At 37.8% G+C, this 23477-nt stretch overlaps 1 protein-coding gene across 1 annotated transcript in view; it reads left to right on the forward strand.

Annotated features, from left to right (window-relative positions):
* The window catches only part of RYR2 (ryanodine receptor 2), an 830352-nt gene that overhangs the window by 231762 nt on the left and 575113 nt on the right, over window positions 1-23477 (forward strand). The window lies entirely within an intron of this gene.

The raw sequence follows: 23477 nt of genomic DNA on the forward strand, positions 1-23477 counted from the left end.
CAATGGACAAGAGTTTGACTAAACTCTGGAAGTTGGTGATGGACAGGGAGGCCTGGCATGCTGCAGTCCCTGGGAGTCGCAAAGAGTCATACACAACTGAGCAACTAAACTGAATCCCTGTCACATACCCATGACATTTATCACAGAGCTAGAACAAATAATCCTAAAATGTATATGGAAACAATCCCAAAGCAGTTTTGAGAAAAAAGAATAAAGCTGGTGGTATTATGCTCCTGACTTCAGACTATACTACAAAGCTGCAGTAATCAAATAACATGGTACTGACATAAAAAGAAATACATAGGTCTATGGAACAGAATCAGAGAAGGCAACGGCAACCCGCTCCAGTACTCTTGCCTGGCAAATCCCGTGGATGGAGGAGCCTGGTAGACTGCAGTCCATGGGGTCGCTAGCAGTCAGACACGACTGAGTGAATTCACTTTCACTTTTCACTTTCATGCATTGGAGAAGGCAATGGCAACCCACTCCAGTGTTCTTGCCTGGAGAATCCCAGGGATGGGGAACCTGGTGGGCTGCTGTCTATGGGGTCGCACAGAGTCGGACACGACTGAAGCGACTTAGCAGCAGCAGCAGCAGCATGGAACAGAATAGAGAGCCCAGAAATAAAGCCAAGCACCTACTGTCAAGTAGTCTATGACAAATGAGATAAGAATATCAATGGATTAAAAACAGTGTCTTCAATAAGTGGTGCTAGGACTACTGGACAGTTACTTGTAAAAGAATGAGATTAGAATGTTTCCATACACCATATACAAAATAAATTCAAAATGGATAAAACACCTAAATCTTAGACCTGAAGCCATAAAATCCTAGAAGTGAACATAAGCAGAACATTCTATTTAATATACTCTGTTAGTGTACCTGAAATAAATATAGTGCTGTAATCATTGATACTTCAGCAAAAACTTACACAGTTATGTACATCAAGGGCTACTTGGCTCATAGTTGTGACTGATGACATAGTGCACTGACCATTTCAGCCATTTGTTTTGTTCTTGTTGTGCTCCCTTATTCTTTTTGGTTTATCTGACAATTTGTGTTTAGGATGAGATACTGAAATTGTTTATCAAGCATAGAGTAAAATAGCAATTGAAGTCTAGTAAACCGATCTGAACTTTTTTTTATATTTGTTACAGCATAAATACTCTTTTCTTTCCCCTACTCAGATTACTTGACAATTCCCTATTATGTCCGTATTGTTTTGCTTTTTTCATACTTCCGTTTTACTTTGTTCTCACTAAATTGTATATCCTTCCTTTAGTTTTCCTGCCGGTTAAATACTGCTTGTTCTTCAAAGTCTATCTACAACAGTCCCTCTTATGGACTGTTTTTCTCAAATGATTTGTTTATGTTGCTATTATATTGTCAGTTGGGCTTAATTCTGTGTAATATCCACAGCACCTTCTCTCCCTGAATTTGTAAGTATGTATACTTTTTTTACCTCTCAAATTGGTTCTCCTGCATTTATTATAAAGGTTGGAGAAGGAAATGGCACCCCACTCCAGTGTTCTTGCCTGGAGAATCCCAGGGACTGGGGAGCCTGGTGGGCTGCCGTCTGTGGGGTCGCACAGAGTTGGACACCACTGAAGCTACTTAGCAGCAGCAGCAGCAGCAGCAGCAGCATACTCCCAGCTACATGTAGCAGCTTCTGAATTCTCTGAGGACACTGGGTATAGATCATTTATGTTCTTATTTCTTAGTATGAAGCAGAAGTAAGTGATTTATAACATTTAATAGATTATTAAATTTGAAAGGGAACCACTAGTCTTAGGACATACTTTTATAAAATACACTTCTAATTTTTTATAATAACAAAGAGTCAAAGCTGTAGATTTCATTTCCTGTTTAAACTATCAAACTTTAGATACTGATTTGTTTCATGCAGATGCATTTGAATTTGACATTCATTGGTAGAAAATGAGAGATTGCCTTTTTTTACCTCTCAAATTGGTTCTCCTGCATTTATTATAAAGGTTGGGAGAACAGAATTATTGTTAGCATTGAGTGGTCAGTCACTGTAAATTATGTATGTGTTTCTGGAAATGATCCCAGAAATATCTTAAGCTACAGAAACTTCTAATCAAATGCAAGACTTACTTTTTCAAAAGACTGTTTCAGTCTCCTAGGATACTTATTCAGGCTAATCTCTTCCTGAAAGAGAATGTTTCATAATTCTAGCATATATTTTCTTGCAGAAAATGTAAACATATATCTGATATGTTTAATTGGTTATTTGTAATTCATAATTATGGATGCTTACTGTGTACTCTTTATATGAAAGACATTTTTGTTTATTTTAGTGATTTTCAGAGATACCCACCTTATTATTATTAAAAGTTTATGGAGAAATTAGAAGTTATTAGAGAGTCATAGTTGTTACTCTCTTTGAATCTCTACATAAAAACAGACGTGTGCTGATGGGAAAACGTGAAACCCACAGACAATATAATATCTAAGAAAACCTAGGTGACAAGTTATCCCAAATCTGGTGGCAGTAAGTGAAGAGGAGGAAGTACAGGGAAGACAGCGTGATTTCTGCCATCTTTGGAAACTGGTAACAAGTATTAAATAGAAATCATGGGGGACTACGTGAAACGGGCAGCTAAAACTAGAAAGACGCAAAGGAACTGTGATAAGGAGGGAAGTTTCTAGAGCAATCTTGGCCTGTAGACTTGTGAAACCAACCACTAAGGCTCTTCCAATGACCGAGTCCTCCTCTGAGGGAAAATTGTTGGTAATCCAGTTCAGATGGAGCAAGGTTGATGGGACAAAGGAGAGAGAAGGGCCAGGTAAAAGTAGGGCAGGGAGACAACCAATAGATCTCATATCAAAAAGTCCTTGCTTTGACCAGTGGGTGAAAACAGCAGAACAAGTTGCTATAGGACCATGAAGTTGCAAAAGCTATGCTGTCCCGCCCTCCTTTCCTAAGGATACAAGAAAGGTCGTTTCAATCTTTATCTGTTTATTTGTTGCCTGTAGACTTAATTCTGCTCCTTATTTGTCTCTTTGCTTTTAAACTATATACACACACACATATATATAGTTATATATATGAATATAATTATATATAATCATACATAATTTGTATATAATCATGTATAATTTATAAATAATCATGTATAATTTATATATACTATATAAGTGGAGCAATTTAATTACATTTATTTATATAATCATTTCGGAGAAGGCAATGGCACCCCACTCCAGTACTCTTGCCTGGAAAATCCCATGGATGGAGGAGCCTGGTAGGCTGCCGTCCATGGGATCGCTAAGAGTCGGGCACGACTGAGCGACTTCACTTTCACTTTTCACTTTCATGAACTGGAGAAGGAAATGGCAACCCGCTCCAGTGTTCTTGCCTGGAGAATCCCAGGGACAGTGGAGCCTGATGGCTGCCGTCTATGGGGTCGCACAGAGTCGGACATGACTGAAGTGACTTAGCAGCAGCAGCATATAATCATTTACAGTTTTCCTTTATGTATGTCAATGTAATTTTCTGTGTCAGAGAGAGGATAAGGAACAGAATAATATCTATCCATTAGACTTACAACTGTTAAACCAGGAATTTGTAAGAAACATGATTACTGTGCTAAAGGTTCCAATGGATAAGGTAGATAGCCTGCAAGGACAGATGGGCAATGTAAGCAGAGAGGTGGAAATTCTAGGAAACGATGGAAAAGAAATGCTGGAGATCCAGGACATTGGAACCAAAATCAAGAATGCCTTTGATAGGCTTATGAATAAATGGGAATTTTCTGAGCAAACAATTTCTGAGCTTGAGAGTACTTCAAAAGAAGCCTGCAAGACTGATAAAAAGAAAAATTACTGAAAGAAAAACCAAACAGAATAGAGTATCTGAGAACTATAGGGCAACTACAAAAGTTCTCTAGGATCATGAAGAAAGGAATAGAAGAAATATATGAAATAATAAAGACTGATGATTTTGGCAAATTAATGTCAGACAGCCACAGATACAGGAAGTTCAGAAAATTATAACAAGAATAAATGAAAAACCCCTACATGTAGGCGTATCATTTTCAGTGTACAGAAAATTTAAAAGTCCAGAGAGATGCCAGAGGCAAAAATGTCCCTATAAAGGAGCAAAGATAAGTGTTACATTCAACTTCTCAAAACACCATTGGAAACAAGAACAGACAGTAGTGAAATATTTAGTGTTGAGGGAAAACAACAACAGAACTCTGCCAACCTAGAATTCAGTATCCTGCAAAACTACCCATCAAAATGAAGATTGGATAAAGAGTTTCTCAGATAAACAGAAATTCAGGGAGTTTTTTTTGCCAGTAGACCTGCTTTGTAAGAAATGTTAAATAAGTTCTTCAGTAATAAGGAAAATATATAGGTCAGCAACTCAGATTTTTAGCAAGAAAGCAAGAGCACCAGAGAATGAATAAGTGAAAATAAAAAGTGTTATTTTTCTTGTTCTTAATTTCCTTAGCAGATCTTTGAAAATAATAATAGTAATACTGTGTCCAAATATATTTATATGAATTCATTCAATAACTTTCCAGACAGAAAGCATCAGGCCTAGTGGATTATTCACTGGTGAATTCTATCACACATTTAAGGAAGACACTATACTAATTCTTTATAATCTTCTTCAGTTGATTGATGCAGAAGGAATATTTCCTAACTCATTTATGAGACCAACATGACACTCTCATATCAAAACATGATACAACATTAAAGAATATTGACCACATTTTAGCCCACAAAGAAAAGCTCAGTCAATTCCAAAGAACAGCAATAAAACAAACAGGACTTCTAAAAACAAAACTAAAAATTAAAAAAGCTCCCAAAGGGACTTTTATGTTCCTTCTACTTGAAAATTGCAAACTACATTATTAAATAAATGTTAGGTCAAAGTCTTGAATATAGTAAAAATGAATACATGATATTTTAGAATATGTGGGCATATCTAAGAAGGTTACCAGGAGAAAACTTTTAGCATCAAATGCATGTATTAATAAAAATTAAAAAGAAAATAAAATGAATTAAGCAACAGATAAAAACTAGAAGAACAAAGTAAACAAGAAAAAGCAACAGGATAGGATTAATAAAGATAAAAATAAATTTAAAATTGATTTCTTGAAAAAAATCAAAGTACAAATATTAAAACATTAGAGGTTACATAAGGATATGAAACGGAGAACAGTCAAAATTTTGTATAAGTTTAGTAAATTAAATCCTAAAGGACTATTTGCTCAATTATATGCAACTAGATTTGGAAATCTTCATGAAATGAATCATTCTGTAGAAAAATTAAATACACTACAGAAAGCCTAAACAGACTAATTATCATAAATAAAAGAATTTCCTGATAAAAAATGCACCAGGATTAGATAAACTTCAATTTAACTATACAGCTTAAATTATTCCAAAGATAGGGAAACTGGGAAATTTTCAAATTTATTTTGTTAAGTAAATATAACATGGATTCTAAAATCTTAAAAAATTATTTTGGAAAATTATAGAATAATTTTAAATATGAATATTGACTCACAAATCCAAAGTAAAGTGTTTTAACAGAAAACAGTGTTGCCTTAAGACATACATCATAACCAAGTGGGGTTTATTCCAAGAATTCAAGAATGGCTCAATACCAAAAATTCAATTAGTGTAATTCTTCATATTTGTAGAGCTCAGGAGAAAAATCCTTTTGACATCTCTGAAGATAGGGAAAAATCACTTTACAAAACTTACAATCTATTTTTCAAAAAACAATAAAATAAGAATTGATGGATATCTCCTGAACATTTATTTTACAAACACACAGACACACTCACATATACTCACACACTTCAGTTCAAAACTCAGCACCTTACATTTACAGGGGAGATGCTAGTGGTTTGAGGTGGATATAAGTTAAACACACATGCTCAGTTTCAGTATCTCTGCTATGCATGTGTGGGTTGGAGGAACAAGCCACTGTTATTAGGCATATAGAGTTAAGTTTGCATATTACATTTCTAGTTGCAGGTGATTTGATGATATATCTGAGTCTCAAATGAATCAATGGAAAAACTACCCGAAATGAATTTATCAGAGACATCTATAAAATAGTGGGTTACTAAAGCAGTGTATCAACAGCCTTCATATATTTAGACCAGTTATAGGGTACACTGAAACTTCCACATCTATGGAATGATGCTTTTGTACACATCCATACACACATACAAACTCGAATTTATGTTAAGTTCAAAGGAGACCAATGATTGTCTTAGACCAATCATTTATCAATAGTAATGAAGTGGTCCCTCAAAAAAGAAAATTCGTAAAAAAAACAGGATTCTTGTTTAATGATATTCGCACATGACTTTCTGGTGTTACTTTTTTTGTGGACTCAGGGCAGATACAGTAAGAGGATCTTTAAGATTTATGTCAGCCCAGCACTCCAATGGTTCTGTTTCTATGACTGTTCTATACGTACTGTACCTATGAAATAACACTGTTGATTTTTCCCTACTGGTGGGTAGAACAATATCAAGAATTCTGTCTCTTCCAATTTCTATGACATCATTTTAATTAAAAGTATTTCTTCCCATAATGAAACATGATAGAGCAATGTTTTATCTTCACTGATTCTCATTTCAGAATATCATTCACAATGATAAATAATGCATTAGTGTATTAATGATGCATAATAGTTGCGATATTCCAGATGAACTGTTCTCATGCAAGTGAGAATTTTTGAATAATAAAAATGTCAGTATATGATAAATGCTGGATGATATGAGAAACATTCACCTTAAAAATCGTTTATGAAACATAAATATCAGATACTTTTTAGTCTTTTCATAAAATTTATAGGAATAAAACATAATTATAGGAAAATAAATATTGATATTATTGCTCTTTTATTCTGTTATTCATTGTGATATTCACAGAATTTTGAGCAAAAGGGAGGTAAAAGAAAGACCGGTTGTTTAGGAAAAAGCATATATTATTAATAGCCATATTTGTTTCTTAAAACCTTGTGTTTTAGTTATGTAATTATTTTTTCCCCAATACATTGAAGCAAAGCACAATACATGGTAATTGTGGCAGAAAGGAAATACCATAATGATGTATGAATACCCAGTGTATAAAGAATAAGCGATTGCATAAAGTTCTCATAGAAGTTATAAGAAAATGTCTAATTTGCAGTAGACATTTGTCTACTGAATGTCTAATATTTTCAGTAGATAATTATATTGGCCAGAATGGAAGTGTTTCCTAAATTACAGTTTGTAAGCTGTGTGGAAATAATTTATTTTTTTAAACGTACAATGATTCTGCTGCCCAGTTAGGAAAGGGTGGTGTTTCACAAGGACAAAGATGATATAATTGAAATCCCCTAAGTAGGAAGCACTTTATGGACTATGTGAATAATATAGCATCAATAAATTGTCATAGAAGCTAAAACCATTCTTGGAATATTTTAAAGATTTTAAAGAATTCTCATTGTGGTCAGAGATGAGCTTCTGATCAGTGTTTCTTGAGATGAAATGAAAACTTCATAAAAACACTGAGATATTAGACTTAAAAACAATTGAATCAAAAATCTGGGAGAAATACCCACTAACTCTAAGGCAGATGGAACCAGTTGGAGAAAAACCTACCTGGAGTTAACCTCTGACACACACAGATTCACCGCAGAGGCTGCACGTGGCAGGAGAGCCCAGTGTGAGCTTAATTCAATGTCAGTTTGTACGGATGTAACTGGGTACATTTTTTAAAATTTATTTATTTTTTAATTGAAGGGTAAATGTTTTACAAAATTTTGTTGTCTCCTGTCAAACCTCAACATGAATCAGTAATAGGTATACATATATCCCCTCCCTTTTGAACCTGCCTCCCATCTCCCTCCCCATCCCACCCCTCTAGGTTGATACAGAGCCCCTGTTTCCTGAGCCATAAAGCAAATTTGTGTTGGTTATCTGTTTTACATACAGTAATGTAAGTTTCCATGTTACTCTTTCCATACATCTCACCCTCTCCTCCCCTCTCCCCATGTCCATAAGTCTATTCTCTATGTCTGTTTCTCAATTGCTGCCCTGTAAATAAATTCTTCAGTACTATTTTTGTAGATTCCATATATATGCATTAGAATACAATATTTATCTTTCTGCCTTACCTTACTCTGTATAATAGGTTCTAGGTTCATCCACCTCATCAGAACTGACTCAAATGCATTCCCTTTTATGGCTGAAAGTGAAAGTGAAAGTGAAGTCGCTCAGTCGTGTCCGACTCTTTGCGACCCCATAGACTATAGCCTACCAGGCTCCTCTGTCCATGGGATTTTCCAGGCAAGAGTGCTGGAGTGGGTTGCCATCTTTTATGGCTGAGTAATATTCAATTGTGTATATGTTCTACAACTTCTTTATCTGTTCATCTGTCGATGGACCTCTAGGTTGCTTCCATGTTCCAGCTATTGTAAATAGTGCTGTAGTGAACAATGGGATACATGTGTCTCTTTCAATTTTGGTTTCTTCAGGGTATATGCCTAGCAGTGGGATTGCTGGGTCATATGGTGGTTTTATTCCTAGTTTTTTAAGGAATATCCATACCATCTTCCATAATGGCTGCATCTATTTAGATTCCCACCAACAGTTCAAAGAGTTCCCTTTTCTCCACACCTTCTCTGGTATTTATTGTTTGTAGATTTTTTGATGATGGTCATTCTGACTGGTGTGAGGTGATATCTCATTGTGGCTTTGCTTTGCATTTCTCTGAGAATGAGATGTTGAACATCTTTTCATGTGTTTGTTAGCCACCTGTATGTCTTCTTTGGAGAAATGTCTGTTTAGATCTTTTTCCCACTTTTTGATTGGGTTGTTTGTTTTTCTGGCATTGAGTTGTATGAGCTGCTTGTATATTTTGGAAATTAACCCTTTGTCAGTTGTTTCATTTGCTATTATTTTCTCCCACTCCGAGGGTTGTCTTTTCACCTTGCTTAGAGTTTCCTTTGCTGTGCAAAAGCTTATAAGTTTAATCAGGCCCCACTTGTTTACGTTTGTTTTTATTTCCTTTAGTCTAGGAGGTGGGTCATAGAGGATCTTGCTTTGATTTATGTCACCGAGAGTTCTGCCTATGTTTTCCTCTGAGTTTTATAGTTTCTGGTCTTCCATTTAGGTCTTTAATCCATTTTGAGTTTATCTTTGTGTATGATGTTAGGAAGTGTTCTAATTTCATTCTTTTACATGTGGCTGTCTAGTTTTCCCAGCCCCATTTATTGAAGAGGCTGTCTTTGCCCCATTGTGTATTCTTGCCTCTTTTGTAAAAAATAAGGTACTGATAGGTGCATGGGTTTATTTCTGGACTTTCTATCTTGTTCCATTGGTCTATATTTCTGTTTTTGTGCCAGTACCATACTGTCTTGATGACTGTAGCTTTTTAGTATAATCTGAAATCAGGAAGGATGATTCCTCCAGTTCCATTCTTCTTTCTCAAGACTGCTTTGGCTATTCAGGGTCTTTGGTGTTTCCATATGATTTGGAAAAGTTTTTGTTCTAATTCTGTGAAAAATGCCATTTGATAGGGATCGCATGTTTGGTAGTATACTCATTTTCACAATATTGATTCTTCCTACCCAGGAACATGGAATATCTCTCATCTGTTTATTGTCATCTTTCATCAGTGTCCTTTCTGTGTACAGTTCTTTTGTCTCCTTAGATAAGTTTATTCCTAGATATTTAACTCTTTTCGTTGCAGTGGTGAATAGGACTGATTCCTTAATTTCTTTTTCTGATTTTTCATTGTTAATGTATAGAAATGCAAGTGATTTCTGTGTATCGATTTTGTATCCTGCAACTTTGCTAAATTCACTGATTAGCTCTAGTAATTTTCGGATACTATCTTTAGGATTTTCTATGTACAGTATCATGTCATCTGCCAACAGTGAGAGCTTTACTTCTTTTCCAATCTGGATTCCTTCTATTTCCATTTCTTCTCTGATTGCTGTAGCTAGGACTTCCAGAACTATGTTGAATAGTAGTGGTGAAAGTGGACACGCTTGTCTTGATGTTAGGGGGAATGCTTTCAGTTTTTCACCATTGAGGATAATGTTTGCTCTAGGCTTATTATATATGGCCTTTACTATGTTGAGGTAGGTTCCTTCTATGCCCCCCCTTTTTTTTTAACTTTATCTTTTTTTTTTTTGCTGCTTCTTTTTTTTTAAATATAAATTTATTTATTTTAATTAGAGGCTATACAATATTCTAGTGGTTCTGCCATACATTGACATGAATCCACCATGGGTGTACATGTGTTCCCCATCCTGAACCCTGCTCCCACCTGCCTCCCCATCTCATCCCTCTGGATCATCCCAGTGCACCAGCCCTGAGCACCCTGTCTCACGCATCAAACCTGGACTGACGATTCATTTCACATATGATAATATACATGTTTCAGTGTCATTCTCCCAAAATCATCCCACCCTTGCCCTCTCCCCCAGAGTCCAAAAGACTGTTCTATACATCTGTGTCTCTTGCTGTCTCACATATAGGGTTATCATTACCATCTTTCTAAATTCCATATGTATTTGTTAGTATACTGTATTGCTGTTTTTCTTTCTGGCTCACTTCACTCTGTATAATAGGCTCCAGTTTCATCCACCTCATTAAAACGGATTCAAATGTATTCTTTTTCATGACTGAGTAATATTCCATTGTATATATGTACCACAGCTTTCTTATCCGTTCGTCTGCTGATGGATATCTAGGTTGCTTCCATGTCCTGACTATTGTAAACAGTGCTGCAATGAACATTGGGGTACACGTGTCTCTTTCAATTCTGGTTTCCTCAGTGTGTATGCCCAGCAGTGGGATTGCTGGGTCATATGGCAGTTCTATTTCCAGTTTTTTAAGGAATCTCCACACTGTTCTCCATAGTGGCTGTACTAGTTTGCATTCCCACCAACAGTGTAAGAGGGTTCCCTTTTCTCCACGCCCTCTCCAGCATTTATTGCTTGTAGACTTTTGGACAGCAGCCATTCTGACTGCTATGCCATTTTTTAAAAGATTTTTAATTATAAATGGGTGCTGAATTTTGTCAAAGGCTTTTTTTGCATCTATTTATGGTATTTATCTTTTAGTTTGTTAATGTGGTATATCACATTGATTTGCATATATTGATGAATCCTTTCATTCTTGGAATCAACCCAACTCGATCATGGTGTATGAACTGTTTCATACAGTTGCTGAATTCTGTTTGCTAAAATTTTGTTGAGGATTTTTGCATCAGTGATATTGGCCTGTAGTTTTCTTTTTTTGTATTGTCTTTTCTGGTTTTGCTATCAGGGTGATGGTGGCCTCATAGGATAAGTTTGGAAGTGTTCCTTTCTCTGCAATTTTATGAAAGAGTTTTAGGAGGATAGGCATTAGCTCTTCTCTAAATGTTTGATAGAATTCTCCTGTGAAGCCATCTGGTCCTGGGGTTTTGTTTTTTGGGAGATTTTTGATCACAGTTTCAATTTCAGTGCTTGTGATTGGGTTGTGCATAATTTCTACTTCTTCCTGGGAACGTCTTGGAAGATTGAACTTTTCTAAGAATCTGTCCATTTCTTCCAGGTTATCCACTTTATTGTCATATAGTTGTTCATAATAGTCTCTTAAAATCCTTTGTATTTCTGCATTGTCTGTTGCAATCTCTCCTTTTTCATTTCTGATGTTCTTGATTTATTTTCTTTTGTTTTCATAATGAGTCTGGCTAAAGGCTTGCCAATTTTGTTTACCTTCTCAAAGAACTATCTTTTAGTTTTATTAATCTTTGGTATTCTTTCATTTCTTTTTCATTTATTTCTGCTCTGATCTTTATGATTTCTTTCCTTCTACTGATTTTGAGGGGTTTTTTTGTTCTTCTTTTTCCAGTTGCTTTAGGTGTAAAGTTAGGTTGTCCATTCATTGTTTTTGTTGTTTCTTGAGGTAAGATGTATTGCTGTAACTTCCCTCTTAGAACTGCTTTTGCTGTATCCCATAGGTTTTGAGTTGTTGTGTTTTCATTGTCATTTGTTTCTAGAGGTTTTTTGATTTCCCTTTTATTTTCTTCAGTAACCTGTTGGCTATTTAGAAGTGTATTGTTTAATCTTCATGTATTTGTGTTTTTTTGCTGTTTTGTCCTTGCAATTGATATGTAGTCTCATAGAATTGTAGTCGGAGAAGATGTTTCATACGATTTCAGTTTTCTTAAATTTACTGTGGTTTGATTTGTGACCCAAGATGTGGTCTATCCTGGAGAATGTTCCATGTGCACTTGAGAAGAAGGTATATTCGTCTGCATTTTGATGGAATGTCCTGAAGATATCAGTGAGATCCATCTCATCTAATGTATCATTTAAGACTTGTGTTTCCTTATTAGTTTTATGTTTTGATGAGCTGTCCACTGGTTGAGTGGGGTGCTAAAATCTCCTACTATTATTGTATTACTGTCAATTTCTCCTTTTATGTCTGGTAGTGGTTGCCTTATGTATTGAGGTGCTTCTATGTTGGGTGCATAGATATTTACAATTGCTATGTCTTCCTCTTGGATTGGTCCCTTGATCATTATGTAGTATCCTTCCTTATCTCTTGTAATCTTTATTTTAAGGTCTATTTTGTCTGATATGAGGATTGCTACTCTAGCTTTCTTTTGCTTCCCATTTGCAGGGAATATTTTTTTCCATCCTCTCACTTTCAGTCTATATGTGTATTTAGGTATGAAGTGGGTTTCTTATAGACACCATATATGTGGGTCTTGTTTTTGTATCCATTTGGCCAGCCTGTGTCTTTTGGTTGGAGCATTTAGTCCGTTTACATTTCAAGTAATTATTGCCATTTTCTTAATTGTTTGTGGTTGATTTTGTAGACCTTTTTTTCTTCCCTTGTATTTCTTGACTATATAAGTCCCTTTAACATTTGTTGTAAAGCTGGTTTGGTGGTACTGAGTTCTCTTAACTTTTGCTTGTCTGAAAAGCTTTTTATTTCTCCATCAATTTTGAATGATATCTTTGATGGGTGCAGTCATCTTGGTTGTAGATTTTTCCCTTTCAGTGTTTTAAATATATCCTGCAGTTCCCTTCTGGTCTGCAGAGTTTCTGCTGAAAGATCAGCTGTTAAGTGTATGGGGTTTCCCTTGTATTTACTTGCTGCTTCTCCCTTGCTGCTTTTAATATTCTTTCTTTGTGTTTAGTCTTTGTTAGTTTGATTCATATGTGTCTTGGCATATTTCTCCTAGGGGTTTATCCTGTATGGAACTCTTTGTGCCTCTTGGACTTGATTGGCTATTTTCTTTTCCATGTTGGGGGAATTTTCAACTATAATCTCTTCAAACATTTTCTCATACCTTTCGTTTTCTCTTCTTCTTTTGGGGCCTGTGTGATTTGAATGTTGGCATTTTTGATATTGTCCCAGAGGTCTTTGAGACTATCCTAAATTCTCTTCATTCTTTCTATTTTATTCTGCTCTTGAGAGGTTGTTTATACCATTTTATCTTCCAGCTCACTGAATCATTCTTCTGCTTCAGATATTCTGCTATTGATTCCTTCTAGAGTATTTTTAATTTCAATAATTGTATTTTTTGTCTCTGTATGTTTATTCTTTAATTCTTCTAAGTCTTTGTTAATTGATTCTTGGATTTTCTCCATTTTGTTTTCAAGGTTTTTGATCATCTTTACTATGATTTTTCTGAATTCTTTTTCAGGCAGTTTGCCTATTTCCTCTTCATTTATTTGGACTTCTGTGTTTCCAGTTTGTTCTCTGATTTGTGTAGTATTTCTCTGCCTTTTCATTATTTTTTTTTTAAACTAATTGTGTTTTAGGTCTCCTTTTCCCAGGCTTCAAGGTTGAATTCTTTCTTCCTTTTGGTTTTCTGCTCTCCTAAGGTTGATCCAGTAGTTTGTGTAAGCTTCCTATAGGGTGAGATTTTTGCTGAGTTTTTTTGTTTGTTTGTTTGTTTTCTTGTGTTTCCCCTGATGGGCAAGGCTGAGTGAGGTGGTAATCCTGTCTGCTCATGATTGGGTTTGTATTTTTGTTTTGTTTGTTATTTAGATGAGGGGTCCTGCACAGGGTGCTACTGGTGGTTGGGTGATGCCAGGTCTTGTATTCACGTGGTTTCCTTTGTATGAGTTCTCACTAGTTGATACTCCCTAGAGTTAGTTCTCCAGAGAAGGCAATGGCGCCCCACTCCAGTACTCTTGCCTGGAAAATCCCATGGACAGAGGAGCCTGGTAGGCTGCAGTCCATGAGGTCGCTAAGAGTCAGACACGACTGAGTGACTTCACTTTCACTTTTCAGTTTCATGAATTGGAGAAGGAAATGGCAACCCACTCCAGTGTTCTTGCCTGGAGAATCCCAGGGATGTGGGAGCCTGCTGGGAGGCCAGCTATGGGGTCGCACAGAGTCGGACACGACTGAAGCGACTTAGCAGCAGCAGCAGCAGCAGCAGCAGAGTTAATTCTCTGGTAGTCTAGAGTTTTGGAGTCAGTGGTCCCACTCCAATGGCTCAGGGCTTGATCTCTGGTCAGGAACAAAGATTCCACAAGTGTTCTGTTTTGGCATTAAATGATATTAAAACAAATGCCCCCAAACAAGAAAGCAAAGATGAACCCCAGACAAATGGCCATTATGAAATCAGGAAAATAATAATTAAAATAATGGGATATACACATATACTTACATACCCATAAGCAAAATCAAAGCAGTCCAGCCAAAATAAGGTAGAGTACCCAGTGAACAAAGGAAATCAAAATTTATATCTACCACTTAGATACAAAACTACCTAAAGCACAAACTGGAAAACAAAACTAAAGCAAGGTGCCAAGTAGGGAATAAAGGAATGAAAACAAAACTAACAAGTATGTTGAGAGGAAAGGAAAGAAAGAAAAGAAAGAACAAATAGATATATAAAGTTAAACAGGTATAGATAAAGAAGATTTATATAAATTAAAGATTTGACCCAGAGGGATGGTGTGAGGAGGGAGGAGGGAGGAGGGTTCAGGATGGGGAACACATGTATACTAATTAAATAATTTTCTATTAAAGAAAAAAGAAAGAAAAAAAAAAAAAGAAAACAACATAGCATTCTAGAAATATTAACTTCCCAGTTTTTGTAATAAACATGCATTAACTTATAAAAAAATAAAAATAAAAAAAAAATAAAGATTAACTGCAAGGGGGAAAGAACAGTAGGAAAGGCATAAATGTAGAACAAATATAATAGGATAAAAAATTATAAAAAAGAGAAAAGAAAAAAAATGGAAGAATGAAAAAAGAAAAAAAAAAAAAAAAGGAAAACTCCACAGAACTGCAGAAGCCCAACGTAGAGGCAGAGTTTTATAATGACAATAAAAATTGTGACTGAATACACCCATATATGGCTTCCCTGGTGGCTCAGACAGTAAAGAATCTGCCTGCAATGTGGGAGACCCAGGTTTGATCCCTGGGTTGGGAAGATCTCTGGAGAAGGAAATGGCAACCCACTCCAGTATCTTTGCCTGGAGAATCCCATGGACGGAGGAGCCTCGTAGGCTACAGTCCACGGGGGTCGCAAAGAGTCAGACAGGACTTAGCTACTTCACTTTCACTTTCATACCCATATACATATTCACTTATAAGCAAAATCAAAACAGTCCCACAAAAATAAAGTACAATAGATTGACCTGGCATACAAAGAAACTAAAAATTATATCTATCAGTTAAGAACAAAACTAACTGTAGCACGAACTGGAAAAGAAAACTAAAGCAAGGTGCCAAGTGGGGAATAAAGCAATGAAAACAAAACTAACAAATGTTTTGAGAGGAAAGGAAAGAAAGAATAGATATGCAAAGTTAGATAGAGGTGCTTAAAAAAGATTTATATACCTTACAGATTAACTCCAAGGGGAAAAGAATAGTAGGAAAAGCAAACAAAGGAATAAATGTAGAAAAATAATAATAGGTTTTAAAATATTAGAATTAAAAAAAGAATAAAGGAAAAAAAAATGGAAGAAGAAAGAAAAAAAAAAAATGGGAAACTCCACAGAAGTGCAAAAGCCCTATGTAGAGGCAGAGGTTTATGACAGTAAAAAATGTGACTGAGAAAAAAAAAAGCTCAAAAGCTTAATTAGATTTCATAGTGCCAGTAAAATCGACAACTACAATAGTGGGGGGGAAAAAAGAAAAAAAAAAAAAAAGAAAAAATGTAAAAAATCCCAAAGAATCTACAGAATAATTCAAAACATAAGAATAATAAATATTTTTCTTGAGTCACTGCTGTCAGAGTCCTTCCCCTCGCTGGGAGTGACAGTCCACGTCACCTCCCTCGGATGCCCTCCAACTCTGTGCTGGTCTCTGGACCTGCTGTGGGGGCAGCTCAGATTCCACTCTGGTTCTACTCCTGTGTGTTCTTGCCTCCAATGTCCACACCTATCAGAACTGGTGTGTTTTCTTTTGTGGGAGCTCTCAGTGTCCTTTTCCATATTCCTTAGACACAGAGTCTGCGTAGTTGATGGTGTGGATTTAATCTGCAGCTTGTATAGCTGGTAGGAAGGTTTTGGGTCTCTTCCTTAGCCACACTGCCCCTGGGTTTCAATTGTGGGTTCATCTCCACCTCTGCATGTGGGTCGTCTACTAAGGTTTGCTCCTGAGGCTGCCCTGGAGGACTTGCGTTTGCCCCAGTGTGGGCCACGTGTGGACGTGGTGCAGCTGCTTGCGTTGCAGGGGCTCTGGCAGCACCCGGTACTCAGGGGAGTTGATAGCTAGGGCAGCCTGAAGTATAGTGCTTTAGAAGGGTTTGGCAATCAGTACTGGCCAGTACGCTCCAGTATTCTTGCCTGGAGGACCCCGTTGACACAGAAGCCTGGCAGGCCACAGTCCACAGGGTTGCAAAGAGTTGGACACGACCGAAGTGACCCTGCCTGCATAGACCCAAGACTTTTTTTTTTGCCTGTGGCAGTTCTGCCCCAGTGAGAGTTGAGCATGAAGGTGGCACAGCTGCTTGGCTTGCAGGGATCCTGGCGGCACCAAGTGTGCAGGGACACAGACTGCCTCTGCCACGGGAGTTATGCCCTCTTAGACTTTTTTCGAGTCTCTCTTTTTTTTTTTTTTTATTTTTAAACTTTACATATTTGTATTAGTTTTGCCAAATATCAAAATGAATCCGCCACAGGTATACCTGTGTTCCCCATCCCGAACCCGCTGGTGATCAGAAGGTCTCTTTCGCCAGTCTTTCTCCATAGCTCTGCCCATTCAGGAACTTACAGGGCTCCCTTGCCTGGGGTCGTTCTGTTGTTAGGCGCGTCAGGCATATAGAGGAGCCACCCTGGCTGGGCTCCTACTCTGTAGATCAGCGCATCAGGCATTTAAAGGGGTACCCTGGGAGGTCCGACTCTGTAGTTAAGTGCATCAGGTGTTTGATGGGACAGCCTCTCTGTTGTTCAGCTGCTGATGGTGGCGTATGGGGAGAGAGAGGCTATGGTGATGGCTCCACCCTCTACGTGTGACTCAGCAGTATCACCTTGCTTCCATGGCTGCCTGGCTTTCCTCCACTGGCATTTCCCACCAGTCTCCTCCCTCACATCCCCCAATCCGTCTCTCTACAGTCAATAGCAGCCCTCCCTCACCCTGGCATTGCTCCACAATACCTAAATTCCAGCTCCCAGCTACTGTGCCTTCTAGGAGACCTGCATACCTGTCTGGGCTATGTATGGCTGCAGCAAGGACTGTCTGATTCTCATTCCATTTAGGCTGACACAGATCAACTGTTTCACTCTCAGCCTTAAATGTTTCTCCTCTGACTCACACAATTGCCCCGCTGTGGGGTTGGACCCCTGCTTCAATTCCCACACCCACTGAGGGCAGGTCCAGTCCTACTAACACTCCTGTCCACCCCCCCCGCCCCCCACCCCGCCAGTTCCTTTGTCCTACCGGTTTTGCGTGCTTCTATATATTCTTTTCCACTGGTCAGGTACTCCTGTCTGCTCTCAGCTATTGTTCTGCATGCACTTCTGGGTCTGAAGGTGTATTCCTATTGTATCCATGGGGAGAGATGTACTCTACATCCACCTACTCCTCCGCCTCTCATTCTCTCTGTTTCTGGGTATTTTAAGAGGAGGATGAGGCAATAGATAGGGGCAAATAGGGTGTCAATTGAGTAAGGAAAGTGAAGAATTTCAAAGGGTTTTTCAGTGTAAATACTGATTAGGCCTGCTGTGTCTGCTAGCTGGCAAGTACTGAAGGCAAGATTGTCTACTTCCAGAGAGACTGGGAAATGCAATGATGATTGCATTTCAAAGGGATAGCTTTCAGGTACTTGAGAAATGTAGTCTTGAGCTGTTGAAGATACTAGTATATCTGAAAAGGACAGAAGAATGATTCATATTTGTGAGGTCTTTTAGTATATGCTTTAAGAAAGGGTGGTGGGATCTATCGTCAGGTGTTGGCTAAAACAAACTAAATACTTTTAGTAGCCCTGAGCTTTCACGTGAAGGCCCTTTTAGGGGGTCTAGAGTGGCACTGAGTCATTAGAAACTGTGTTTGAGACTTCCCTGGTAATCCAGTGGTCAGGACTCTGCATGCCCAGTGCAGGAATGTGAGTTTGGTGGGGGCAGGGATGAACAAAATCATCTTTGAGTCTTTGGTTTTTACAGGCCAAGGTTGAGGCCTAGTTGAAAAGAGGATATAGAGGCGCCTGGGGAGAATTTGGTCAAAGAGTGAGTCTTTGTCATTTTGTACTGATTTGTATATTTAGACAGGCATAAACTTCCCTGGAGGTATAATCAGTCCAGCCTGATTGAGTTTACTAAAAGACAGCTTGCCTTTGAATATGCTCAGTTCTCTACCTGAAACATCCTTGCATAATTCTTCACCTAAAGGAAGCCTGCTCAGCCTTTAGGCAGCTCTCAAATATGTGAAGCTCTCCTGCTTTTATTTGCATCCCCTCCTCTCTGAAAAGATCACTCTTTTTTTCTTTTCTCACTATCTTCCCTCCCTTCTTTCTCTCCCTCTCCACCTCCTCCTCCCCTTCCTCCCTCCCTTTCTCTTCATTTCTCTCTTACTCATATATTCCTTCTACTGACCCTCTTGCTGCTAAATCACTTGGCCCTTTACATTTTCTTTTTGAACCTATTGATTAATAACCAGGAAAAAACCTGCAGAAGGAGGCAATATCCCATCCATCTTACATCTCAAGTTCATAATACATTTTTGCAGGAAGTAGATGGTTAATAAATGTTGGTTGATTTTTTAACTGATTTTCCTTCTTTGGACTGATGACCTAATTAATACTGATGTATCTATTTTGACAATGCACCAATTCATTTGGCTTTTTTTTTTTTTTTTTTTAATCCTATTTTACCTTCCAGTGAATGCATAGACATAGTCTTCCTGCTGCCAGAAATTGTTTAAGCGTATCTGAAAAGGCTCCCTACTATGGGATTTCAACTATATGACATTCTGGAAAAGGCGAAACTATGGAGACAGTAAGAGAATCAGTGGTTGCCAGGTGTTACGGGGAGGATGGGCTGAATACATGAAACACAGAGAACTTTTAGGGCAGTGAAACTGTTGCAAGAGGGAGCCCTTCAAGGGCTTTAGAGTGAGCTCTTGTCTAACACTCCAGAAATGAGTTGTCTAAGGAGACACACGTGCTGACAAAGCAAGACACTTTATTGGGAAGGGATGCCCTGGCAGAGAACAGCAGGGTAACGGACCTGAAGAACACTGCTTTGCCACATAGCTTGTAGTTCTCAGTCTCAGATTTTATGGTAATGAGATTAGCCTCTGGGTTGTTCGTGGCCAGTCATCTTGCTTGGCCTGTATTTGGTCTGACTCAGGGCCTTCTTGTTGGCATGTGCATCTCTCAGCCAAGACGGATTGCAGCGTGAAGAGTTCTCGAAAGTTGGTAGGACGTATTACAGGCTGGCGTGTCCTCCCTCCATTTGACGGCTCCCAAATTCTTCGTTAGTTTTTGGCAGCAGGACCATGTTTCTTACTGGGACCCCCTGTTGAGAGACAACTCCTCCAAGTGGTTATCATCATGTTTGGCCAAGGCAGGTGATTTTGGTCAGTGGTTCCCTTACAAAACTACTCTGTATGACACTGTAATGGTGGATACAAATCATTTGCCAAAACTCATAAAAAGTACAGCACCAAGAGTGAACTCTAATGTGTAAACTCTGGACTTCTGGTGATAAGATAGCATTTCAGTATAGATTCACTGATTGTGACAAGTGTTCCCACTCCTGTAGGGGAACCTACTATTTCTGCGTAACCTACTACTTCTTCAGGGGAACAAACAGAATAAAGTCTGGGCTGGGTACCTGGTTGATTTCATCTGTATTTGTAATAATTTATCTCTTAGCTGGGTGTTGAAACATTTCTTGTTTATTGTAATACTTTTATACTATTTTGCATTTCTGAAGTTTCCATTAGAAAATAGCTTATGGAAGATTATTGTTGATTCATAGCCAGAACATTTTAAAAATGCTCAGTAAACACTCAAGTAATTAAACCAGGATTTGATGTCATGAATAATAATTTTTTGTCTTGTTAGATTTACATTTTCAAGGTTATGCCTTAGAAGCATGCAGCAGTAATTGCCTTACTGGAAATTACTGTAATTCATGGTTTAGTGTGGGAGTAGGAGAAGGCAATGGCACCCCACTCCAGTACTCTTGCCCGGAAAATCCCATGGGTGGAGGAGCCTGGTAGGCTGCAGTCCATGGGGTCGCTAAGAGTCGGACACGACTGAGTGACTTCACTTTCACTTTTCACTTTCACTTTGACTTTTCACTTTCTTGCACTGGAGAAGGAAATGGCAGCCCAGTCCAGTGTTCTTGCCTGGAGAATCCCAGGGACGGGGGAGCCTGGTGGGCTGCCATCTGTGGGGTCGCACAGAGTCAGACACGACTGAAGCGACTTAGCAGCAGCAGCAGCAGCAGCAGCAGCAGCAGCAGCAAGACATTCAACTTGGTCAAGAGGAATATAGGAGTAGAGAAAAACTAAGGCTGTTTGTACTAGAGAACTATATTGCAACTACGAGAAATAACCAGCTATGGTTTGGGCTCACTGTTCAGGCCATTAGTAACTAAAGTGCATAAGCCTCATTTTTCATAAAACATATGACCTAAGTCGGATTTCAGGATTCATCCAGTCTCCCATACTTATGGAGATACTGACTGTGCGTTGCATTCATTTCTAATTTTTCCAAAGTGTCTCAATATTTTTTTTCAATGCCCTGTTCCAGGAAGCTGCTACAAATCAGTTGCACCTGAAATGAAACTGATTTACCATCCTGGGTTAGTTGATAAGCTTAGTGATAAGCTAAGTTATGCTTTTGTAAGAAAAAAATATGAACCCCCCAAACCTCAGTGGTTTAATTCGTGTACATGTCCAACACTGGTTAGTTCTATTCCAGTTGGTCACTTAGTAGCCCCAGGTAACTACCCTTCCACCTCTAGAATGACTTTATTTACCATGGCAGGGAAGAAAAGAGTACAGAGGACTGACTTCCTTTTTGAGTGTTTTTTTTTTTTAAAGAGACACATGTCAAGTCTGCTTACAGCTAATTGCTCACAGCTAATGAGCTGATCTTCCCAGGCGGCACTAGAGGTAAAGAACCCACTTGCCAATGCAGGAGACTTGAGGCACAGACTCAGTCTCTGGGTCAGGAAGATCCCCTGGAGGAAGGCATGGCAACCCACTCCACTATTCTTGCCTGAAGAATCCTATAGACAGACGAGTCTGGAGGGCTACAGTCTGTAGTTGCGAAGAATTGGACACAACTGAAGTGACTTAGCACGCACGCATGTGGAGACAGGAAGTCAGTCTTTATTTTTGTGTCATAAGTGCTTTCTAGGGTCCAGTACATGATGTTTATGGAACTATAGGAAGGTCATCTTGCTCAGTGATAAAGAGATGCCAAAGTCAAACCCTGCAGGGTAAGTCCAGTTATTTGGAGGAAGAACCTGGAGGTTAGTAGACCATGGCTATACAGAAAGCATAATTAGAGGTACACAGAGGATAGTTCACCCCTAAGAAAGGAACAATACCTAAATGTGTTTGTCGTTGGGTTTGCTCTTTGGAGAAACACAGAAATGTAGTAATAGGTTCATTTCTCATAAATATATACTTACCTACTATCTGAGATGCATTCTTAAGGTTTAAGTCGGTTTACTAAAGGTAATCAGACACATTTGGAATTATTTTAGAATGCAGTCAACTTCTGAGATATGTTTTTTTTTAATATTGACATTATAAAATGCCATTTTACATATTTAAAATGTAATATATTCCATTTCACTCAAGGAGTTGACTGCTTGCATTTAATGTCTCCTCTGCATTAAATGTCTCCTCTTTTTATTTCAGATAAAGTGAAATAGGTAATATGAATAAGCAATAAGTTAAATAGTTTAAAATCAGTAAATTAAGGTAGTGAGTTTACTAGTATTCAGTTTGATGGCTGTCCTTATGGATCTACCCATAAGAAATGATGAGCCCTGTTTTCTAAAAATTTGTTTCAAGTTTAATTTTTTTGTCCATTTTTGATGTAGAGATATGCTCAAGTAATTTTTCCTCAATACTAATGAGTATATTATATAGTATTGGCAATTTTCAGACCTAGCTGAGTAAAATGATAGAGGCTTTTAGAAATAACTTTAATACGTTTTCTTACTTAATATTTGATGAGTAAAAAGTGAATTGAATTAAAATACAAATATTATTTACCTTAGTTGGATGAAATTAATGGCTCATTAATGTTTAAAGCTAAAGCTTACTTTATTAAGGAGACTTCTAAGGCAGTGTTTGTTGATCTTGCTTTGGTGTGACAGGCACATGGGTTGGCAGCATAGTATTTGTGTTATAAATTCAACCAATGAAATAAAATATAATAAAACTTAAATATGGAGCCACCTTTAAATTTCAAAAGAACTTTTAGGACTTTAAGCTCATAGTAGCTTAAAGTGTCTATTATGAAGATGGAACATGACTATGAATTTAGAAGCACTATTGGATATGTAAATAAAATGTTTTATTTGATTAATAAAATACATTTAAATACAGTATATGCAATTCTTATGCACACAATTATATGCATAAGCATACATGTCCAAGATGTGTAAGTTATTTAGAATCAGAAATGTATAGTGGTTACACTTATTCCTTTTTATAATCCCTAATCCCAGGCTCACAAGTGGGCAACCACTGAATTATGTGTTGGAGATTTTAAGAAGGGTTGATTAACCTAGGGTACAAAGTCTTTGTGTGAAGAGTTAGTGAAATAGTATTAAAGAGTATGGGACTTTTCAGGTGGGGAGGGGGACTGGACATGGAAATGACCTAAAAAAATGTTCTTCTAAAAATTGTACTTACAGTGTTTGGAATAAAAATGGAGGCAGAAAAGCCAGAAGAAGGGAGGGAGGATTACTTCTTAGAGTCATCTTGAGTATAGTGCAATGAAAAGTCTTAATCTGCATTAGTACAAGAGGGTTGGGGTACAGAAAAACG

Source organism: Bos indicus x Bos taurus, chromosome 28 (genome assembly GCF_003369695.1).
Source record: "Bos indicus x Bos taurus breed Angus x Brahman F1 hybrid chromosome 28, Bos_hybrid_MaternalHap_v2.0, whole genome shotgun sequence".
In the NCBI taxonomy this organism is placed as follows: Eukaryota; Metazoa; Chordata; class Mammalia; order Artiodactyla; family Bovidae; genus Bos; species Bos indicus x Bos taurus.